The following is a 20,298-nucleotide window of genomic DNA, read 5'->3' as shown; positions in this document are numbered from 1 at the left end:
TCGTTTGCTGGAAAGGCTCCCTGGGAGAAAGGCGCCCAGCCCAGGGTGGCAGTGCCGGGTAGGGAGTTGGTACCGAGAATCCATGGAGTTCTGATTCTTGAAGGAGTGGGCTAGGCCGTCCTCTACTGACCTGCACCCCGAGGCCTGATGACCCACAGGAAATGATGGTGTGGGCAGGCACGAGTGTCACCGAGCGCTCCCCTGCCTCAGGCTGGAGAGATGGTCGTCTGTCCTTTCCGTTGCTGTGGAAAGGCATCCCGACCAAAAGTTGATTCAGATTATAGTTCCAGCTCACAGTCTGTCATTGAGGGAGGGGCATTAAGACAGGAGCTTGAAAGCAGGCCTGCCATGCTAATCCACACAGCCATTAACTCTGACCAAGGAACTCAGTCAAAGGAGGAGGGCAGGGACCCTAGGGGCTGCTGCTAGCTGACCAACAGTCTCGGCTCTATACCACCCCTGCCCAGGTGGTGGTCCTGCCTCTAGTGGCCTGGGCTCTTGCGGCTGCTTCAGTGAAGGCAATCCACAGACATGCCAACAGTTAAATCTGACCAGGAATTTCCTCAATTGAAGGTTGTTTCCAGACTAACTTAGACTGTCAGGTTGATTGAGCTAACCAGGGCCAGAGGTCAGCGAGTGACCAAGATTTGGTTGTCCCAAGCCCTCAGACTGGCCCTGTGGATCTCCTGGCCACTGAGCTCAGAAACCTGCGGGCAGAGTGGAACACTGCCTGAGTAGGTAGGAGGCTACCACAGTGCCCACGCCCCAACCCGACTCCCTTCAAAGCCTGCGCCCCCCCTGCCCCCAGCAGGCCCTCTTCACAACCCCCCCCCATCAAACGTTCAATGGTGTCCCTTGACAGTTCATGAGCTGGGTCTGTGGGGGGGTCCGTGAGACAAAGCCTACCACGCTGTGGCCCCACCTCACAAAGGCCCGCCCTTCCTGTCCTGGTTGCTACCCTCCGCCGTTGGAAGGCGTATTACACACTTTCTGGATCCCACAGAGTGAAAGCAGAGAACTGACTCCAGCAAGGTGTCCCCTGACCTCCACTTGTGTGTGGCGGCTCACTCCCACTCAGACACAAAATCGTGTTAAATAAAGGGCCAGTGAAATGGCTCACTCACTAAAGGTGCTTGCCATCAAGGGTGACAACCTGGATTTGATCCTTGGAACTCATGGTAGGACCCGAGAACTGATTCCTTCAAGGTAACCTCCACCCATGAGTGTGTGATCCAGCACACACAGGTCTTTTTTTTTTTTTTTTTCCCCTCCCTTCAGTTTCTCTTCTCTACAGTTCACTCAAAAAGACATTGGGGCTGGGTATAGAGGCTCACACCTCTAATCTCAGCACCCAAGAGGCTGAGGCAGGAGGATTATCTTGAATAGACCAGCCCAGGCTAAAGATTAAGACCCTGTCTCACTCTGGGAGGCAGAGGCAGGTGGCCCTCTGTGAGCCCTGAGGCTAAACTGCTCTACAGAGCCAGTCAGGACAGCCAGAGCTGTACACAGAGAACCGCTATTTCAAAAAAAAAGAAAAACTCAATTTTTTTTAAAAAAAAGAACTAGCCAAATGGTGCACACCTTTAATCCCAGCACTCGGGAGGCAGAGGCAGGTGCGTCTCAGTGAGTTCGAGGCCAGCCTGCTCTACAGAGTGAGGTCCAGGATCAGCCAGGACTTACACACAGAAACCCTGTCTCAAAAAACCAAAAGAAAAGGAACTGGGGAGAGAAAGGCCATGTTGCAGCTCCCCTGCATGCATGTGAGTCGGAGCAGGGTGGAGTCAGAGCTGATGTGTTACCTCCATGAGATCAGGGACATGGGTCACTGCGGGGCCCTCCAAATAGAGGATGCTGCCTGCATCTCAAAGTGAAATGTCGTATCCTTCAGTGTCAGGCTGGACACGGAAGCAAACCTGTGACCCCCGTCCCTTGGTCTCATGTGCCACTTACGTGCCAGCTCCCAGTGACACGGAGAAGTGAAGCCAGTTTTCCTTTCTGTCACTACAGCAGAGAGCGGGCAGGATGGGGGGGGGGGGCGGCGGCAAATGCCTGGGGAAGGGGCTGCATCGCCCAGCTGGGCTCTAGAACCCCTAGAGAGTGGCTGGACATTAGCAGGAAGGGCAGGGGTGGGCACAGATGCCTCCACAGGTGAAGAGGCAGGAAGGGGAAGGTGTGTACCAGGACCATTCTGCTCAGCACCCACAGAGGGGACACGGTCTGGATGGTGTGTCACTTGTGGTGTGGGGAGTAAGAAATGGGAAGTTTGGGGAAGAAGGAAACGCTTTCAGAAAAACAAGCCTTGCGTGCTAGCACCTGCTGCACTCAGCAACCCCGGCCTATGGTGTACTCAGCCCAGTGTCAGGAGGGAGAGAATTCTGCATCTGCATACTGCAGAAAGCAGCAGTTAGGCTGGATGTGCTGGCGAAAGCCTTTAACCCCAACAGTCGGGAAGCAGAGGCAGGCAGAGATCTGAGTTCAAGGCCAGCCTGGTCTACAGAGTGCGTTCCAGGGCTACACAGAGAAACCCTGTCTAAAAAACCAAACCAAAACAAGTGCACACCACACGGGCCTACTGAGCGACGAGCAGGGCCACCTGCAGTACTACACTTGGCCACTAGGGGAGTCCTAGTACTTCTCTGGAACCCAGAGGCCAGGCTGGAGATGCCCAGAGAGAAGGCTTGTGCTCACTCAGCAAGGGCAGGCTCTCACACTAGAGAACCCACCTCAGCCTCTGTCTCAGGAGTAATCTCCAGCCTCAGCCAGACCTCCTGCCGAGGTGGGAGCTTGTAAATGGGGTAGGCAGTTTGTGGACACTCAAAGCTGATGACAAACTAGAGAGGCCTTTGCAAGCAGGGGCCAAGAGCACAAGCCTCTGATAGGCTTCAGTTCCAACACTCTGGGGCCACTTAGTGCTTCTGTCTTCCCACTTTGAGATGGGGTGTAATGTTATCTCAAAAAACTGGCACAAGAGTTAGAATGGACGTCAGGTGGTGGTGGCACACGCCTTTAATCCCAGTACTTGGGGGCCAAAGGCAGGAGGATCTCTATGCGAGGCCAGACTGGTCTACAAAGCGAGTTTCAGGATAGGCTCCAACGCTACACAAAGAATCTCTGTCTCGAGGAAAAAAAAAATGTTCAAGGTCATTCTTAGCCACACAGTTTGAGGCCAGCCCAGGCTATATGAGACTCAAAAAAAAAAAAAAAAAAAAAAGAAGAAGAAGAAAGAGAATATGATGACAGCAAAATGAGCAGGTATTGGGTTTTTAGTAAGAGTCGGGGGCTATTGTAAGCACTTTATGCGTGTGTGTGTGTGTGTGTGTGTGTGTGTGTGTGTGTGTGTGTATACATACATATATATGTATATATTGTTATGGGGGGGGTCGGGTCTCTGTAGCTTTGGAGCCTGTCCTGGAACTCACTCTGCAGACCAGGCTGGCCTTGAACTCAGAGATCCACCTACCACTGCCTTTCAAGTGCTGGGATTAAAGGTGTGCACCACCACTGCCCAGCTGGTTTTGATTTTCAAGACAGGGTTTCTCTGTGTAGCCCTGGCTGTCCTAGAACTCACTCTGTAGACCAGGCTGGCCTCAAACTCAGAGATCCACCTGCCTCCTGAGTACTGGGATTAAAGGCGTGCGCAGCCGCTGCCGCTGCCGCCGCCGCCGCCACCACCACCACCACCACCTAGCTCATATTAATTCTCTATAGTTCCTTTCTACATGGGGACCAGGGGCCAAGTCTTTTCTCAAAAGGAAAGGAAGGGCCTCCCTTATGTCTACCTTCCTTACTGGTCCTAAATGCTGCACACAGCTGAGGTAGACTTCATCCAGAGAGAGTAGAGAAGAGGGGACATGGCTGCCGGCCCTGCCTGATTCTGGTACGAGGCCTCCTCAAGAGGGAGCAGAGGCCTGAAGAGGAAGGAGAGGCACCTGCTGGCATGTGCTTTCGGCCGAACCACCTTGAGAGCGTCTGTGAGAGGTGCCTCATGAAGAAAGGATGGTCTGGTGGGTGTGGATGGAGGGCAGGGGAGCCCAGAGTGACACCAGTCTCAACCTTGGGGACTGTCTGGGCAGCAGGTCCTCCCTGGGAAGGGGAGACAGTGAGTGGCCAGGACAGGTGGGCCCGGGCAGCTGGTGTTTAACACTTGGCTTGAGGGCTCTCTTAAATGTTGGGGTGTCTGGAGGTTGCTGGAGAGACTGAAGTGATAGGCAAAGGGGAAGATGGGTGCTGATGGACAAGACTTGGGGGGCTCAGGAGGGTAGCGTACCCAAGGCCGTGAGGCCTCCGGGCTCCCAGGCACGGCAAGGCCTGGTGGTAGGACTCTGTGAGGAAGGTCCCAGAAGCCTGGCCTCTTGGAATGAGACAAGCAGGGTGAGCAGATTTCGTGACCAGAAGCCTGAGCAGGGAGGGAGCTGTACCCGCATCTCCTTTAGGCCACCTGAGTCCCTTGCCCCTTGAGGTCTCAGCCTGATTATCTGTCAGAGCATATAACTGACAGCCTAGGGCTGCCTGGGTTCTGGCACAGGACGGAGGATCCTGAAGTCACTGGACTTCCCAGCTCTTTGGTCCCCCAGCCTGCCAAGAACCTGCATGGCTGAGCTTGTGTCTGGAAGGCTACGCCTTGCCTCTGTGTCTTCCTCTGGCGGTGTCCTCTCCCTGGCTCCAGCCGAGACTGGACCCTGAACCTCCTGGTAGACACAGCTCGGGAACCAGAGTCTCAGGCCCAGTCCTCAGCTGTCTGCTCTCCACGTGCTGAGATGGGTCCAGAAGCAGCACCGGTACCCTACCCTGCCCCGACCCGACCCACTGTACACTCACAGGCTAGAACAAAAGCACACCACAGATAGAATCACAGTCTGAGAAGTGAGCAAGGAGGGCTGACACCACCATGGGAAAAGTCAGGCAGCCCCGGCCAGGCATGAGCTTCTCTGTCTGTTCCGGAAACTGGACAGTTGTGGGTAGCTGAGGTAAAATGTGAGACTGAGGCACAGGTGTGGTATGGGGGCCACAAACAAAGCCCTTCACCACAGGGCCTTGCCTAACCCCACTGTGTGCCCACAGTCAGACTAGGGCTACCCCCAAATCCCTTTCCTATAGGGCTGTGGCATGCGGGGGTGGGGTGGGGGTGTGTTGCCACAGTTACCTGGGAACTTCTGCGCCTCGGCTCTGTCCCCCACTTCCTGTTTTTCTCCGCCAGCAGATTTTGCCCCTGGTGCTTTCATCAAGGGACTGGGGTGGAGGTGAAGGTAAAGGCCGCTGGCTGGGGAGGAAGCCTAGAGGTCAGAGGAGCCGAGCTGTCGGGCTTGTTAGAGGGGTGCGCTTTGGCTTTGGGCTCGCTTGGGCAGAGGCTATCAGCAGGTTGCTCAGCTTCCCTCCGTGGCCTCTCCCTGGATTCAAGAACTGAGCTAAGGGTGCACTGTCCCAGGCCCTTCTCCAGAGACACAGAGGACTGTGAAAAGCAAGTACGAGGTGAAGGAGATTCTGAGCTGGTAAAATACTTGGGACAAAAAAACATGAGGATCTAACTTCTGTACCCAGTGCCCACCCACGTACAAAGCTGGGTGCATTGGGCCAGGAGTAATTCCTGTGCTACGGAGGCAGACGCAGACAGATCCTTGAGGCATGCTGGTTGGCTGAACTGGTGAATTCCACGTTCAAGGAGTGTCCCTGTTGCAAAAACTAGGGTGAAGAGAGACGGGAAGACATTGGAAATGGACATTTCAATATGCACACACACATACAAAACACACAAATGGACATTTCCACATGCACACACAAAACATATACACACACATGCATGTGCAGGCTTATACACAACATCGAATCCAGCCTCTTTGCGGTCAGGGATGAGCATTGGGCTCCTTAATCACTGAGTGTAAAGTCCAGCTTGAAAAGCAGGGCACAATTTTTTTTTTTTTTTTTTTTTTTTGGTTTTTCGAGACAGGGTTTCTCTGTTTCTCTGTGTAGCTTTGCGCCTTTCCTGGGACTCACTTGGTAGCTCAGGCTGGCCTCGAACTCACAGAGATCCGCCTGCCTCTGCCTCCCAAGTGCTGGGATTAAAGGCGGGCGCCACCACCGCCTGGCAAGCAGGGCACAATTATTCCTGCAATGGCTAGAGGTGGCCCTGTCCTTTATTCTTCGTGTTCGTTGACTACAGCCCCCAACCAGCCCATTCAAAATCACGTCATTCATTCATTCATTCATTCATTCATTCATTCAGTGGCATTCCTACATACTCACTTCCGGTGCTGTCTGGGTGCCAGGCAGAGAGCAGGTGATTAAGGATCCATGTAGAGCCCTGCTCCGAGGGAGCCGCTGAGCACTGCAAAGCAAGGACACAGCGGGGCAAAGTGGGGGCCTAATTCTCCTGACTAGTCAGTTGCAAAGAGGGGTGCTCCAGACAAGGGGGGCAGTATGTGCAACAGAGCACACAGCAAGCCTGAGAAGATGGACCTTCAAGTCCCCATCCGGAACAGCATCAGGGTGGGTAGGGCGGGTTGAGAGGGAGAGGGCTCTGGGAGGCTGGCTGTGTGCAGCTCCATTTTTCCTCTATCTTCCTCTCAACCTGCAGCCTCACTCTGCACCCCGGTCCACAGTGTGTTTCCCAAGCTGCGATCAGAAATCAGCCTGTTAACTGGGACAGGAGAGGGACTTTATAGTAGGTGCCCTTATCCTTTGGATGCCCACCACAGACCCCGGGAGCTTTCACTGTGTTCTAGAGGGAGGGCTGGTGACAGGGCCCGGTTCCCATGGCCCCTCTTCAGGTTCTGCTAGCTTGCTGGAGCAGCTCTGAGAACTCTGGGAAATGTTCCGTTGCTCTTTCTGACTCATAACAAAAGACTAAAAATCACACAGTGGAGAGATGAATGGCCGAGGTCAGGGGACGGCTTACCCAAAGGCCACTCTCCTGGGCCGGTTTTGATTCTAGTGACCAAGAGGACACTGCCCTCCTGTGGTAGAGTGTTTGCCTAGCACACAGGAAGCACTAGTACCCTATAAAACCAGGTGTCTGTCATCCCAGCGCTCCAGAGGTGGAGGCAGGAGGATCGGAAGTTTAAGGTCCTCCCCAGCTCTGTAGTGAGTTTGGGATCAGTCTATGATAGGTGAGACCCTGTCTCAAAACAAACACCAACAAAGCCCCCACTGTCCTCTTGAGTATTTGTGTTGGAGTGACTGGTGACATCTAGACCATCTTCTCTTCTCAGTAGGCTGGGGACGCAGGGCTGAAAGACCCTACCCTCATCACAAGGCCACTTCCCTGGGGCAGCCAGCCCCATCCTGAGCCTGTCCAGCAGCCCTCGGCTACCCATCAGCCCTGGCCACAGAAAGATGCCTCTGCAGAGTTCCCCAGGATGTTAGGAGCTGGCTGCACGAGACGGGACAAAGGTCAAATATGCCTGTCACAGCATTCCAGGTGCAGGCTGCTCTCAAGAAACCGAGCCCGCCCCACCGAGGCTGAGGAGCCCTCAATGCCGCTCACCTGCCCCCACTTGCCACACCTGCCAAGCTGACCTCCCCTGGGTCCCTCACCCTGGTCCCAAGTCCACGTTTCTGGGAAGGACTCGACTGGCCTCACTGCAGTCAGGGTCTCCATTCTGGTTGAGTCAGTTACGGCCATGAGTCAAGTTTGTCTGCTGAATGCCTACCCTCTCGGTTACATGGTTACATGGGGAAGCGCTGCCTGAAAAGAGGCCAGACTAACAAGCTAGAAGCTAACTGTGCCCACGTCAGTTCATTCTGTTCTGGTCCTGCCCAACACACACATACATACATGGCACACTAACTAACTAACTAACTAACTAACTAAATAAATAAATAAATAAATAAATAAATAAAATAAAATTATGCATATAGGGGCTGGGGAAATAGCTCAGTGGCTAAGAGCACCGGCTGCTCCTGCAAAGGAGCCAAGTTTGGTTCCCAGCACCCACATGGTGTTCTCTTCCAACCTCCATGTTCACCAGGCACACATGTGAGGTGTGTGTGTGTGTGTGTGTGTGTGTGTGTGCAAGTATGAATGCAGGCAAAACTCTCATACATATGAAATAAAATAAATACATTTTTTTAAAAATTGAAAGTTCTGTGTATATGTGTGTCTATATATAGATTCCTGTAGAGGCCGTAAGAGTGTCAGATCCCCGGAGCTGAAGTCACAGGAAGTTATGAGCTGCCCCATGGGGGAACCAAACCTGGGTCCTCTGCAAAAACAGTCCTGGCTCCTAAGGTCAGAATCATCTCTCCAGGCCGTCTGTGCGATTTTCGGTTGGAGTCATGCCAGTTGTCTGTACCAATGCCTTCAAATCCCGTCCAGTCGAACCCTTGGCCTTGAAGTGGGCCGGGCCCTGGGGTGTGGACTTCCTAGCAGGGGAGGAAGAGTCAGGGTCTCTTACAGCTCAAGGGTAGGATGAGAAAGCATGTTCTGGTGAGGGTGGAAGGCTTTTTCTTTGTTTCTTGGGAAACGGCTTCCCCACCCACTGCCTGCCTTCATGCAATTGCCAGAAGGCAGCCGGCTCATTTGTCTGAGAAGGGGAGAGAGTTCATAGGGACCGACGGTCAGAATCATCCAGCCCTCTGGCTCTCCCTGTTCCCCTAAGGGAAACAAACCTGTCCCCCGGCCAGGAGCAGTGCACCAGCTCGTGACACAGGGTTAAGGTCTGCCATGCAGCAAGCAGGTAGGTACTTGACCTCTGGTTGCCTCTGACTATAGGGAAAAATAATTCTCCTTTACAAAGTTAAATATATGGTATTTGGGATGTAGCCCAGGCTATCCTAAAACTCTTCTTAAAAATTGTTTTTAGTGCCAGGCAGTGGTGGTGCACGCCTTTAATCCCAGTACTTGGGAGGCAGAGACAGGCGGATCTCTTAGTTTAAGGCCAGCCTGGTCTACAGAGTGAGTTCCAGGACAGCCAGGATTGCTTCACAGAAAAACCCTGTCTCAAAAAACCAAAAAAAAAAAAAAAATGTTTTTATTACATCTATTTATATATTTTATATGGGAGAACACCTGCTTGCTATGATGCATGTACACAGCCCCGAGATAACTCCCAGGAGATGGTTCTCTCTTTCTACCCTGTGGGTCCCTGGGGTCAAACTCGGGTCATCAGGCTTGGTGACAACCTCTTTTCCCACTGAGCCATCTCACTCTTCATCCTCCTGCCTCAGCGTCCCTCCCAAGCACTGGGATTACAGGGGTAGGATGACACCACTCTCCGTTGACTTTTTTTATTTGTTTAATCATTGTGACACATTGTGACACAGGAGACGGAAGCCAGGGTCTCGGGCATGCTAAGCAGTCACTGTGCCACAGAGCTACACCCCAGTCCTCTGTTTGCTTTTCTTGAACAGATAGCGTGAGACGGAAGCTTGTCTTACAGCACCTGGAAGGCTGGTGAAGTTAAGCCAGAGCCTGCATGTCTTGATATGAAGTTGTTTAATGGTTGCCACAACCTGGAAGTTTCAGGAAACCAATGAACCTAGCAGAGCTGGTCTATTAGCGTGTAACGTGAATGGCCAGCCTCCAAGCCCAGAACAGGGAATTCTCCACTGCCCCTTGCCTGGTCTCAAGTCAGCTAATTTCCCATTGTCTTTGACAAACTTTCTATAACACCCCACTCCGGACACTAATATCCTTAGCGACTGAGATTGTGAGTTCCAGACAGCGGTTATCAAGGCAGAACTTTTTCTGGGTTGAACTATATAGTCCTTTCCCCCAGAAGAAAAAAAAGCAATACTCTCTCAGAACCTCAGATTGGAAACAGGGCCTGTCTTACTTAAAATTTTATTGCTGTGAAGAGACATCATGACTTATAAAGGAAAGTATTTAATTGAGGTGGCTTACAGTTCAGAGGTCCAGCCATTATCGTCTTGGTGACAGGCAGACATGGTGCTGGAGAAGGAGCTGAGAGTTCTATATCAGGATCATCAGGCCGCAGGAAGTGAATGTCCCATCCGGAGTAGCTTGAGCATCTGAGACGTCAAAGCCGACCCCCTAGTGACTCACTTCCTCCTATTATTATGCCGCTCCCTTTGGGCCTATGGGAGCCTTTTGTTTGTTTGTTTGTTTTTTGTTTTTCGAGACAGGGTTCCTCTGTGTAGCTTTGCACCTTTCCTGGAACTCACTGTGTAGCCCAGGCTGACCTCGAACTCACAGAGATCCGCCTGGCTCTGCCTCCCGAGTGCTGGGATTAAAGGCGTGCGCCACCACCGCCCGGCATCTCTCTCTTTTTTTTCAGTTTTAATTTTTTTCCTCTGCATGCTCTGTCTTCCGCCTCTACTGTACTTTCTATAGGGAAGTCACCGAGCACTGCCCACACATTGTGGGGAGTGAGGCTTTTTAAGGACAATGCATCACATGAATTACTCAGAATTCTTTTATACAAGACACTTGGCTAGCAAGGCATGATGGCACACGCCTTTAATCCCAGCATTTGTGAGGCAGAAACAGGTGGATCTCTGTGAATTTGAAGCCAACCTGGTCTACATAGTAAATTCCAGGTTAGAGCTACATGGTGGGACCCTGTCTCAAACAAAACAAAAACAAAAACAAACAAAAAAAAAAAAAAAAAAAAAAGGAAGAGAAAGAACCTTGACTGATTTTCTTTGATCTGTGCATCAGTCTTCAAACCTGGTTCTTGATTTGTTTTTTAAAGATTTTATTTTATTTTTATGTTTATTGGCATATTGTCTGCAAGTGCATTTGCACAGCAGAAGAGGGTTTAGGATCCCATGGGACTATAGTTATAGATAGTGTGAGCTGCCATGTGGTTGCTGGGAATTGAACTCAGGACCTCTGGAAGAGCAGTCAGTGCTCTTAACCACTGAGCCATCTCCCCAGGCCCTGGTTCTTGATTTTGCTGATGGGTACCAGGGATGGAACCTAGAGATTGAACTGTGGGACAGAGCCCAAGGCCTCATGAATGCCAGGCAAACATCCTACCACTGAGCAGCAGGCCCAGCCCCATATGTATTTGATCTTTTTGTTTTATTTTGGTTTGGTCTGAGTGTTTTTGGTTTTTCTTTTCTTTTCTTTTTTTTAGGCATCGTCACGTAGCTAGGCTAGCCTCAAACGTGCTCTGTAAATGCAGGTGGACTCCTGATCATTATGCCTTCCCCTCCCCAGTGCCGGGATTACAGCAGTGTGCCACCATGCCAGTTTATGCTGTGCCAGAGATGGAACCCAGAGCTCTGTGCGTGCTAGGCAAGCGTTTATCTCTGAGCTACAGCCACAGACCTGTAGCTTTTAGTGACATCCGTTCAGCTGCCTTGATGTTCATTTTCTGCTTTGATTTATAAACAACGTACTTTATTTATCACATGGCTCACATTGCTCTAGCTTTGGCCACTGGAAGCTTCTCTGTTCTGTCCTCCTCCCCATCCTCCTTGCTGTTTCCAGCCTGCTCACTTGCTTCCCGCACCCTTTGTGCCTCCACCTCCCAGCTTGCTGCCCTGGGGGCCTTCTCAGAGCCTGGGCTGCTGTGGACTTAAACACCCTCATGACCCCATCTTATTGAGGCCATGACATCGCTCAAAGGTTCTGACCTCTGAGCTGACAAGATGGTTCAGCAGGTAAAGACCCCTCGCACCAAGCTTGATGACCGGAGTTTGATCCTCAGGCCCCCACGGGATAGAGGGAGAGAATTGGCTCCTGTGAACTTGTCCTTTGGCCTTCACATGTGCGCTGTGGCATGGATAAATAAATATATAAACCCAATAAAATAGCCAGGCATGGTGGCACATGTCTTTAAGTCCAGCTCTTGTGGGGCAGATGCAGGCAAGTCTCTGTTAGTTCAAAGCCAGCTTGAGCAACAGAGAGATTAAAAAACAAAACAGTTTTAAAGATGGTTTTGTTGTTGTTTTGTTGTGTTTTTAAAGTCCTGACCTCAGAGGGCCCTTCTGGTCTCCTCAGCTTACAGTCAGATACTGTATCTTTTAGTCTTCAAGGTTTCTTCACCCTCTCAGCACTCACAGGTCAGTGGAAAGTGTCAGTGTTACACATCCAGGGTCAGTCCGAGGGTATGACTGATTCTGGAACCTTGGGTCACCCTCTGACCCCACCCCACAGGTCCCCCAACTCCTGGACTAGGAAAGCTGTTACCAGATTCTTCAGACCTAACTGTTGACTCCTGGCCTCAGTCCCAAGAGTGGGGCCATGGATTTAGCCCGTACGTGCCCAATCCTAGTACAGTTTCAGTCCCCCGGGAATAAGTGGGGAAACTAAGGCTGAAGCAACTCCCCCCAAGATGGTGGCTGGGATTTGAACCTGGTGGTCTGGGATTTTGGAGCTGTGGAGGTGTTTTGTTTCGTTTTCACGGTAGTGAGGATTGAGCTGGTGTGGCCATGGGGCTGAGCATGGTGGGTAAGTGCTCTGCCACTAAGCTGGGTCCCCAGCGCCCACCCTTTTTATTTTGTAGTTTGAGACAGTGTCTGCCTAAATTGCCCAAGCTGGCCTCAAGCTCATTCTGTAGTCCAAACTGCTCTTGGGTTTGTAATCCTCCTGTCTCAGCCTCTTACATAGCCAGTATGGTAGTCCTGCACCACGGCTTGTGTAAAAGCTGCGGACCAGGGCTGCACATGTGACAACCGCCTGATGGTGCCACTGTTGAAAAGAACCATTCTAGGGCAGATCTGGCCCATCCTGCAACGTCCAAAGACAGTTCTAGAATGGCTAAGATGATAATAATTATTCAAAAACACATTCTGGGGGTCATGATGCGTCACAAATAGCATGTTCGTAAATACTTGTGTATGTCGGGGCACACATGCCGCAGCACACAGTGGCGGTCAGAGCACAAGCTCAGGGCCTCTCACCATCTTTCATTTGCTTTGAGACAGTCTCTTGTTCACAGCTGTGTACTCCTTGCTAGCTGGCCCATGAGCTTCTGCGATTCTCCTCTACCTGCCTCCCATCGCCCTCACCTTGTGAGCATGGAGATGATAGATGTGCCCTCCATTGTCTGGCTTTTATGTGGGTTCTGGGGATTTGAACTCAGACCCTCAGGCTTGCAGAGCAAGCTCTTTGTCCCTGAGCCACCTCCCCAGCCTACATTATAAACATTCTATGTGTATTGAAATTTAATCCTATGGAGTGTTAGGAAAGTAGAGCCTATTTTTAGCATTGCCATATCACAGAAAGAAAAGGGACGGCACAGAGAGGCTAAGTCGTTTGCCTGAAGTTCCACAGCACCCCAGCGGCAGCCCGGCGAGTCTGGCTCAGGGAAGAGTCTTGCTCTTGACTGAAATGCAGCTTTGCTTCACCATACTTTTCTTGCTCAAAGGGTCAGGACACCATCTGGGTAGTTTCTACCCTGCCAGGAAGGATGGGCTCTGCAGTGAGGCGGGCATCCGGAGAGGCTGGGGCATGGAAGGACTTCTCTTCCTTGCCCCACCTCTGTGCCCAGGGCTCAGAGGAGCTGCCCTGAGATAACCCTGCCTGCGGGCATGTGTGGGTGTCCGTGGTGAAGCCACTGGAGCTTGAGCCGATCAAAGCTGCTTGCTTGCCTTCTGCTGCCTCCAGGAGATGCTGCGGAAGCTGGCTGGCTTCAGAGGGGAAGTTCTGAGGGAGAAGCTTCTGGGAACCCAAGGGTGCAGCCTGGAGGCCTGTGCCAGCCGGCTCTGCTCTCCACAGGGCAGCCCCACCCTTCAGGCCATGACTCCCTTCGCCTCCCACCAAGCGGGGCCTGCATGCTTCTAGCAGTACTCATTCCAGAGAAAAGGACTCACGTGAGCCGTCACAGTGGCTTTCCCATGTCTGGAGTACCGAGGTCTCTTAGGATTATCTAAATTATCCACCGTAACCGGTTCATCATATTTACAGTTGAGACAACTTCCCCTAACACACACATGACAATGGTTAAAAATAGAGAGAGAGAGGTCAGAAACCAGAGAGGGGAAGGCAGGACACCACGCTATCAGGAACTTGAGGAATGAGGACAACTCTCCTCAAATGTCAACTTTAATTTGAGTTTTGTGGCACCCTGAGTGAAAAGGAGGGACACCCTCAGTTCCTGTGGTTAGGCTCAGGGTACTGGGCTTCTAGGCAGGTGGGATGTTCTTAGGCAGAGAGACTCACAGTGACAAGGCAAGTTGGGAGGTGTGAGTTGGATGTTTACTGACTGTGGCCTCCTAAAGTGACGGAGTGTCCTTATTAATGATGAGATTAATTGTCCTGGGCTGCCTTGGGGATCAAGAGAAGAACGAAATGCACATATTAGCCCATGGCAGCATCCTGCATAGTGAAGGCATAATTAATTTGAATTCTTGTCACCCATACAGATCCACTTAAAATTGTTAATATCTTTGTTTGCACATGTGTGTGAGAGAGATGTGATGATGATGGTGGTGATGATGATGTAAGCATGAAGTTCAGAGGAGGCTTTTGGGAGTCAGTTCTCTTTGCACCACATGAGTTTTGAGGATTGAGCTCAGGTCATCAAGCTTGGTAGCAAGTGTCTTTAATCCACTCAATTGCTAGTCAGCTTTGTTGTTTTTTGTTTTGTTTTGCTTTTTTGAAACAAAGTGTCCTGGCTAGTTTTGCATCAACCTGACACAAGCTAGTGTCATTAGAGAGGAAGGAGCCTCAATTGAGAAAATGCCTCCATAAGATCTGACTATAGGTAAGCCTATGGGGCATTTTCTTAATAAGTGATTGATGGGGGAGGGCCCAGCCCATTGTGGGTGTGGCCTACTTTGGGCTGGTGGTTCTGGCTTCTATAAGAAAGCAGGCTGAGTGCGCCATGTGAGCAGCATTCTTCCGTGACTTCTGCATCAGCTGCTGCCTCCAGGTTCCTGTCCTGACTTCCTACGATGATGAACAGTGCTTTGGAGGCATAAGCCAAAATAAACTCTTTCCTCCCTAAGCCGCTTCGGTCACGGGGTCTCCGCATAGCAATAGTAACCTAACTAAGAAAAGTTGGTACCAGGAGCAGGGTGTTGCTGTGACAGACCTGACCCTGTGTTGGGGAGGACTGAGGAAGGACTTTGGAACTTTGGGCTAGAAGAGCCGTTGCGTGTTGAGAGCTCAGTGGGATGTTCTGAGGAGCTTGGAAGATAAGAATGTTGAGAACAGGGCAGACGGTGGAGGCCTAGCCTGTGAGGTTTCAGAGGGAAGTTTAAAGACTTTATCAGAGCTGTTTGCTATTTTGAATTAGGAGTCTGTTGTTCTGGTCAGCTGGGGCTGAAGAGTCAGCCGTGATTAACAAGAGACCAGCACTATCGAAGTGAAGCCTTTGTGTTACTGGTACAATTGATGCTGGTCGGGCGGAGCTAAGACATTAGCGGTGATTAAAGAGACCAGCATCATTGAGAACTCTTCTGGGAAGTGTTTCCTGAGAGTCAGCACACAGAACTGGAGGTCAAAGGCAGCCAAGGTTATACCTTGCCCTGGGTAGTCATCCAGGTGATTCTCGTTTTGAAGGGGTCATGGAGAGCAGCTCAGCCTTGGCACTGTAAGAAGCCAGGAGAGGCCATTGGTGAAGGTGCAGCCTCAGTAGCAATTGAAGGCCTGGACTGGGTTGTGCAGAGAAGCTGAGGGCTGGCATTGTGAGGAGAGCCCGGGAGAGCCTAGTGGTACAAGAGCAGCCCAGCCGCAGATGAAGACCCAGCATTTTGGAGATGCCAGGGAGTTTGTAAAGCTGGGGGATGCTTTAGGTTTGTAAACTATTTTATATTGTGATGTCTTTATTAATGTTTCATCTTGGGGATGAATAAGAAAGGAAAGGTTGTGGCTTAACAGCGATGCATTTGTGTGTCGAGTTGAGAAGTGGTCAGCTGTCTTGGCGAGTTTTATGTCAACTTGACACAAGCTAGAGACATCAGAGAGGAAGGAGCCTCAACTGAGAAAATGCCTCCATTAGGTCTGGCTGTAGGCAAGCCTGTGGGGCATTTTCTTAATTAGTGATTGATGGGGGAGGGCCCAGCCCATTGTGGGTGTGGCTTACCCTAGTCTGGTGGTCCTGGCTTCTATAAGAAAGCAGGCTGAGCACCCTCCATGGCCTCTGCATCAGCTCCTGCCTTCAGGCTCCTGTCCTGTTTGAGTTCCTGGTCCTGACTTCCTATAACCAGTGCTGTGGAAATGTAAGCCAATTGAAAGCCCTTTCCTCCCCAACTTGCTTTGGTCATGGTGTTTCATCACAGCTATTGTAACCCTGACTAAGACACAAGGTGTCATGAAGCCCAGGCTGGTCTTGAACTTGCTATATAGCTGAGGATGACTTTGTACTGATCTTCCGGGGTGCTGGGATGGTAGGTGTGTGCCGCCGTGTTCGGTTTATCTGGTGCTGGGGATTGAACCCAGGACTTCGTGTATGTGAGGCAAACACTCTACCTACTGAGCCACAGCTCCAGCTCCCGGGAAGTTATTTTGGAAGTTGCAAATGCATTCCTCATCTGACAGTCTCACAAAGAACTCTATCAGGGAGCAGTGTTTAAAACGCAGCCTAGCCAAAAGCAGACCTAGGGGCAGGTGTGGGCACAGTATGTGGTCTCAGCCGGCACATTCCCTGCACTTCCCTTCCTCCCTGGCTTTGCTAGGTTCTCCTTGGCTTGGGGTGGAAACCTCTGCCATCCTCAGGCTGACAGTGTAAGTGAGGCTGTAAGCTTGGCTGTCCTAGTAAGAAGGACATCAGCTGTATTCCCTAGAATAGACCTGACATTCCCCTCAAAGGGACCTGTCCTTGCACACGACTCCTCTGAAAGTCCCCAATTAAGTCCAGAGCCTGCAGAATCCATCGGAGACAGCTGGGCCCACACAGTAACTTGCACCAAGTCCTTTTTCCTCTCAGACAGAAATGGAGCAGGGTCTGATGATCCAGATTGGTGCTGGTCCTGACTCTTCGGTCTCAAGAGAGGCTGGGAGCAAGGACCTCGTGGTAGAGCCGGTTCTTAGCACATTGAAGGCCCCAGGTAATAGGTTTTCTGTACCCCAATAATAATTTCTCCACTGACGCAGTAAGCCACATCAAGCTGAATTCAAAAAGTAAGAGACCAGGTTTATTCTGAGCAAAGCATCTCCCGAGTGACTCCTCTAGCCCCAGAGATCAAGGAGGGGGGAGGGGCAGGAAAAATCACATGGCCGATCTAAAGGAGGGGACTTAAATACCCTGTAGGCGTGGGGTGGTGATGTGTCCTCCACAAGGATGTGTCCTCCACAAGCTGGGTTTGTGCTCAATTATAAGGCTTTGTGTGGGGACTTGAGCTGGCAGCTCCAGAGGAGGAGCCGATGCGATCACCAGGAAGGCAGACCTGAACTTCTGGTGGTTTTTCTGAGAGGTCGGGGTTTGGAGAGCCAGGAATGAGGCTTTCGCAGGGGCGAGCTGTACCAGCAGAACACCAGGTTCTAGCACCAAAATAATTAATGATAAGAGTAAGAGCTTCCTCTGGGCATGGTGGCACCGGCCTGTAAATCCATCAGTCAAAAGCCAGACACAGGTGGATCTCTTGAGTTCAAAGCCAGCTGGTCTACAGAATGAATTCCAGTCTCAAAAACCCTGTCTCAAAAATTAAAAACAAACAAAAAACTAAAAATAGATGATTTACTTCCCAGCCTGAACTGAAAGGGATCAACTAACTATGCAGGCTCACCCTCCCCACATGATCCCAGAAAAGTAGGAAGTTATGGTAATTATGAGAGAAGCCTAGCTGTCCACTGCATTCACTTATTTGTTTGTTTATTGGAGACAGAGTCTCACCATGTACCCTGGCTGGTCTGGAACTCACTATGTAGACCAGGCTAGCCTCAAACTCAAAGAGATCTGCCTGGCTCTGCCTCTGGAGTGCTGGGATTAAAGACAAGCTCCACTACACCCAGCCAACCATTGGATGTTCTTATTTTGAGGCAGGGTCTCTTTATACAGCCCTGGCTGTCCTGGAACTCACTATGTAGACCAGGCTGGTTTTGAACTCAGGGACCCACCTGCCTCGATCTCTCAAGTGCTGAGATTAAAGGCATTCTCAACCATGCCCAGCTGCTACCTAGTGTTCTGTACTGTTTTGTTTTTCGAGTCGGGGTTTCTTTGTGTGGCCCTGGCCATCCTGGAACTTTCTCTGTAGACCAGGCTGGCCTAGAACTCAGTGATTTGCCAGCCTCTGCCTCCCAAGTGTTGGATTAAAGGTGTGCGCCACCACCGCCCGGCTACCTAATGTTCCTAAAGGACCTTTGAGATTCCCAGGCTGTCTGTCATTCTGCTGCTTCCTTCTTGCGTGGTTGCCTGCACTAACTTCTTGGGTGCCTAGGACTGCAGTCACTCATCCTGTAGAGATCCGGGCCTGTCAAGGTTTTGTTTTTGTTCTGTTGTTTTCTGAGTGACCATGGTGTTTCTGGCTCTCCAGATCTGTGTGCCTTTGCATCAAGAGAAGACTTTAGTTTTGAACAGTGCGAGCTGTAGCGTGGTTCAGAGGCACCTGCAATGCTGTCCCTGTAGGGACCGCAGGACTGGGGGCGGGGCTGGTGAGGCGTGAGGGAGGGGGTTAGGGGACCAGTTGTTTTTCCTGTTATCTGTAGAAAGGAAACAAAGTGGGAAGTGGAGTGTGCGGGCTGTCAGTGGGCGGGCCGTCCAGCCACGCGCCCCGCCTCCGGCTCACTCGCGCTCAGCCTCCAGGCTGCCAGCTCCACGGGACCTAGCTGTTCCGCTCCGGGACGGGTAAGTGCTCCCCACGGGCTGCATCAGAGGAAGACTGGGTCGGGGGTTCGGACAGCGCGGGGCCGGCTCTCCCATGTGTCCCGGCACCCTGACTTTGGGCGCCTCCTGGAGTCTGGCAAGCGGACAGTGGATCCCTTCGGAGCTGGTCTGCTGGGACCTGGACCTGAGCTGTCCTCGGGGCTCCAGATGTCCCCTGTGCCAGCATCTCCCCTGCACTAGCATCTCCCCTAAGCCTGTCCTGGCGCGCCTCAATCGAAGGACCAAGGGCTCTCCCGCCCCGCAGTAGGGTGCTTTAGGTGTCGGGATAGCGCTTTAGGTGTCGGGATAGTGCTGGCTTCCTGGGCTTGGTCGCGGCGAGGCTGAGCCCGAGCAGGGTTACCCAGGTAGGCCAGCCCAGGCGCGGGGACAGGGGTGCGTCAAGATCCTCTGCACCCTGGCCCTGCGATCCTCCCAGCAGCCTCTTCACGAAACGGGTCAGGGCTGCCTAGCCGCAGACACTGAAGTTTCTGGGCCCTCCTTCTCTCCCTCCCCTCTCTGCTGGTGCTGCTCCTTGCTGAGTTTTGGACCCAGGCGAGCGAGCGAGATCACTCTCCAGATCTGCAGCTGAGCAGGGGTTACGGCGGCAAAACCGCCTCCAGTTTTGCATTTCCGGACTTTTTTTTTTAATACTCTTGCCGGTAAATCAGCCTGAATGGGGCTCTTTTTTTTTTTTCTTTTTTTTCTTTTTTTTAATTTAGTTTCCTGTTCTTATTTAGGCTTCCTCCTCTGCACCTCATCCTTAAAAGATAGGGGGGAATGGGAAGGCCCTTTGTGGGTCCTAGGATGGGGGCGCTGCTAAAGTGGCTGTATACTTCCTTAAGCGGAGAGACGCGAGACCCTGGATGAGACCAATGGCAGGCAAGGACATGCAAGCTCTGGGGTGGAAGTGGAGGCTGGAGACGGACTTTCCAATGTCAGGGTGTGAAGTGCCCACACACTGGGGCCTCATCCAGCTCCCTTAAAACTCCTTCAGTTTGTAGATGGAATCCGAGGTCCTCTGAGCCGTTTCCACTGGGTTCAGGCTCTGCGGGGAGCAGGGACCTGTCAGCCAGCGATCCTACCACACTGTCAGGACAGAAGAAGCCCGTGCCTAAATGACCTGAGACTTGGAGCACAGTCTTGCCTGTATGTGGAATGAGTGTGCCTTTGTTGAGAGAGAGACAGACAGAGACACACGTTCTCTAGTCAGGGAGCCACTCGCTACTCTCCAAGGGGACTTTGAAAGTAAGGACCTAATCCCCGGGTTCTCATTTCTGACACCACGGGTTGCTGACGGTGGCCCTGGGTTCTCGGCAGTTTACTTCTACCATTGGGACTTTCCCCTACAAACTCAGCCGTTTTACATACAAGAGCATGCCCGAGCAGTCCGCTGTGGGCTCCATCCCTTTTCTGCCTCAGCCGCATGGTCCTGAGGCTCACTGAGATCCACCAGGGCTAGGGACTGTGCTAAGAACAAGGCAGGTAGGGAAAGCGGCGGCTTCTGGGGATGGGCCTGGGGGTAGTGGTCATCATGGGACAGCGGTCCACAAGTAGAGAATCCAGGGTGGTTGTGGATGGTGAGGGTTGCTTCCTGCTCGCTGTGTTTTTCTTAGCTGCACAGTAGGAGAGGGAAGTCGATGTGCAA

The 20,298-nt window shown here is 51.8% G+C and overlaps 1 protein-coding gene across 1 annotated transcript in view; it reads left to right on the top strand.

The window, feature by feature from the left end:
• Positions 1-18,530: 18,530 nt before the first annotated feature.
• Positions 18,531-20,298, top strand: part of Pik3cd (phosphatidylinositol-4,5-bisphosphate 3-kinase catalytic subunit delta) — a 46,732-nt gene continuing 44,964 nt past the window's right edge. Inside the window, 1 exon segment of the mRNA XM_037203193.1 lies at positions 18,531-18,635. The gene's annotated coding sequence lies outside the window, so the exon portion shown is untranslated.

Source organism: Peromyscus leucopus, chromosome 2 (genome assembly GCF_004664715.2).
Source record: "Peromyscus leucopus breed LL Stock chromosome 2, UCI_PerLeu_2.1, whole genome shotgun sequence".
Classification (NCBI taxonomy): domain Eukaryota; kingdom Metazoa; phylum Chordata; class Mammalia; order Rodentia; family Cricetidae; genus Peromyscus; species Peromyscus leucopus.
The sequence above is the reverse complement of the archived record's forward strand: the minus strand, read 5'-3'. Positions and strand labels throughout refer to the sequence as shown.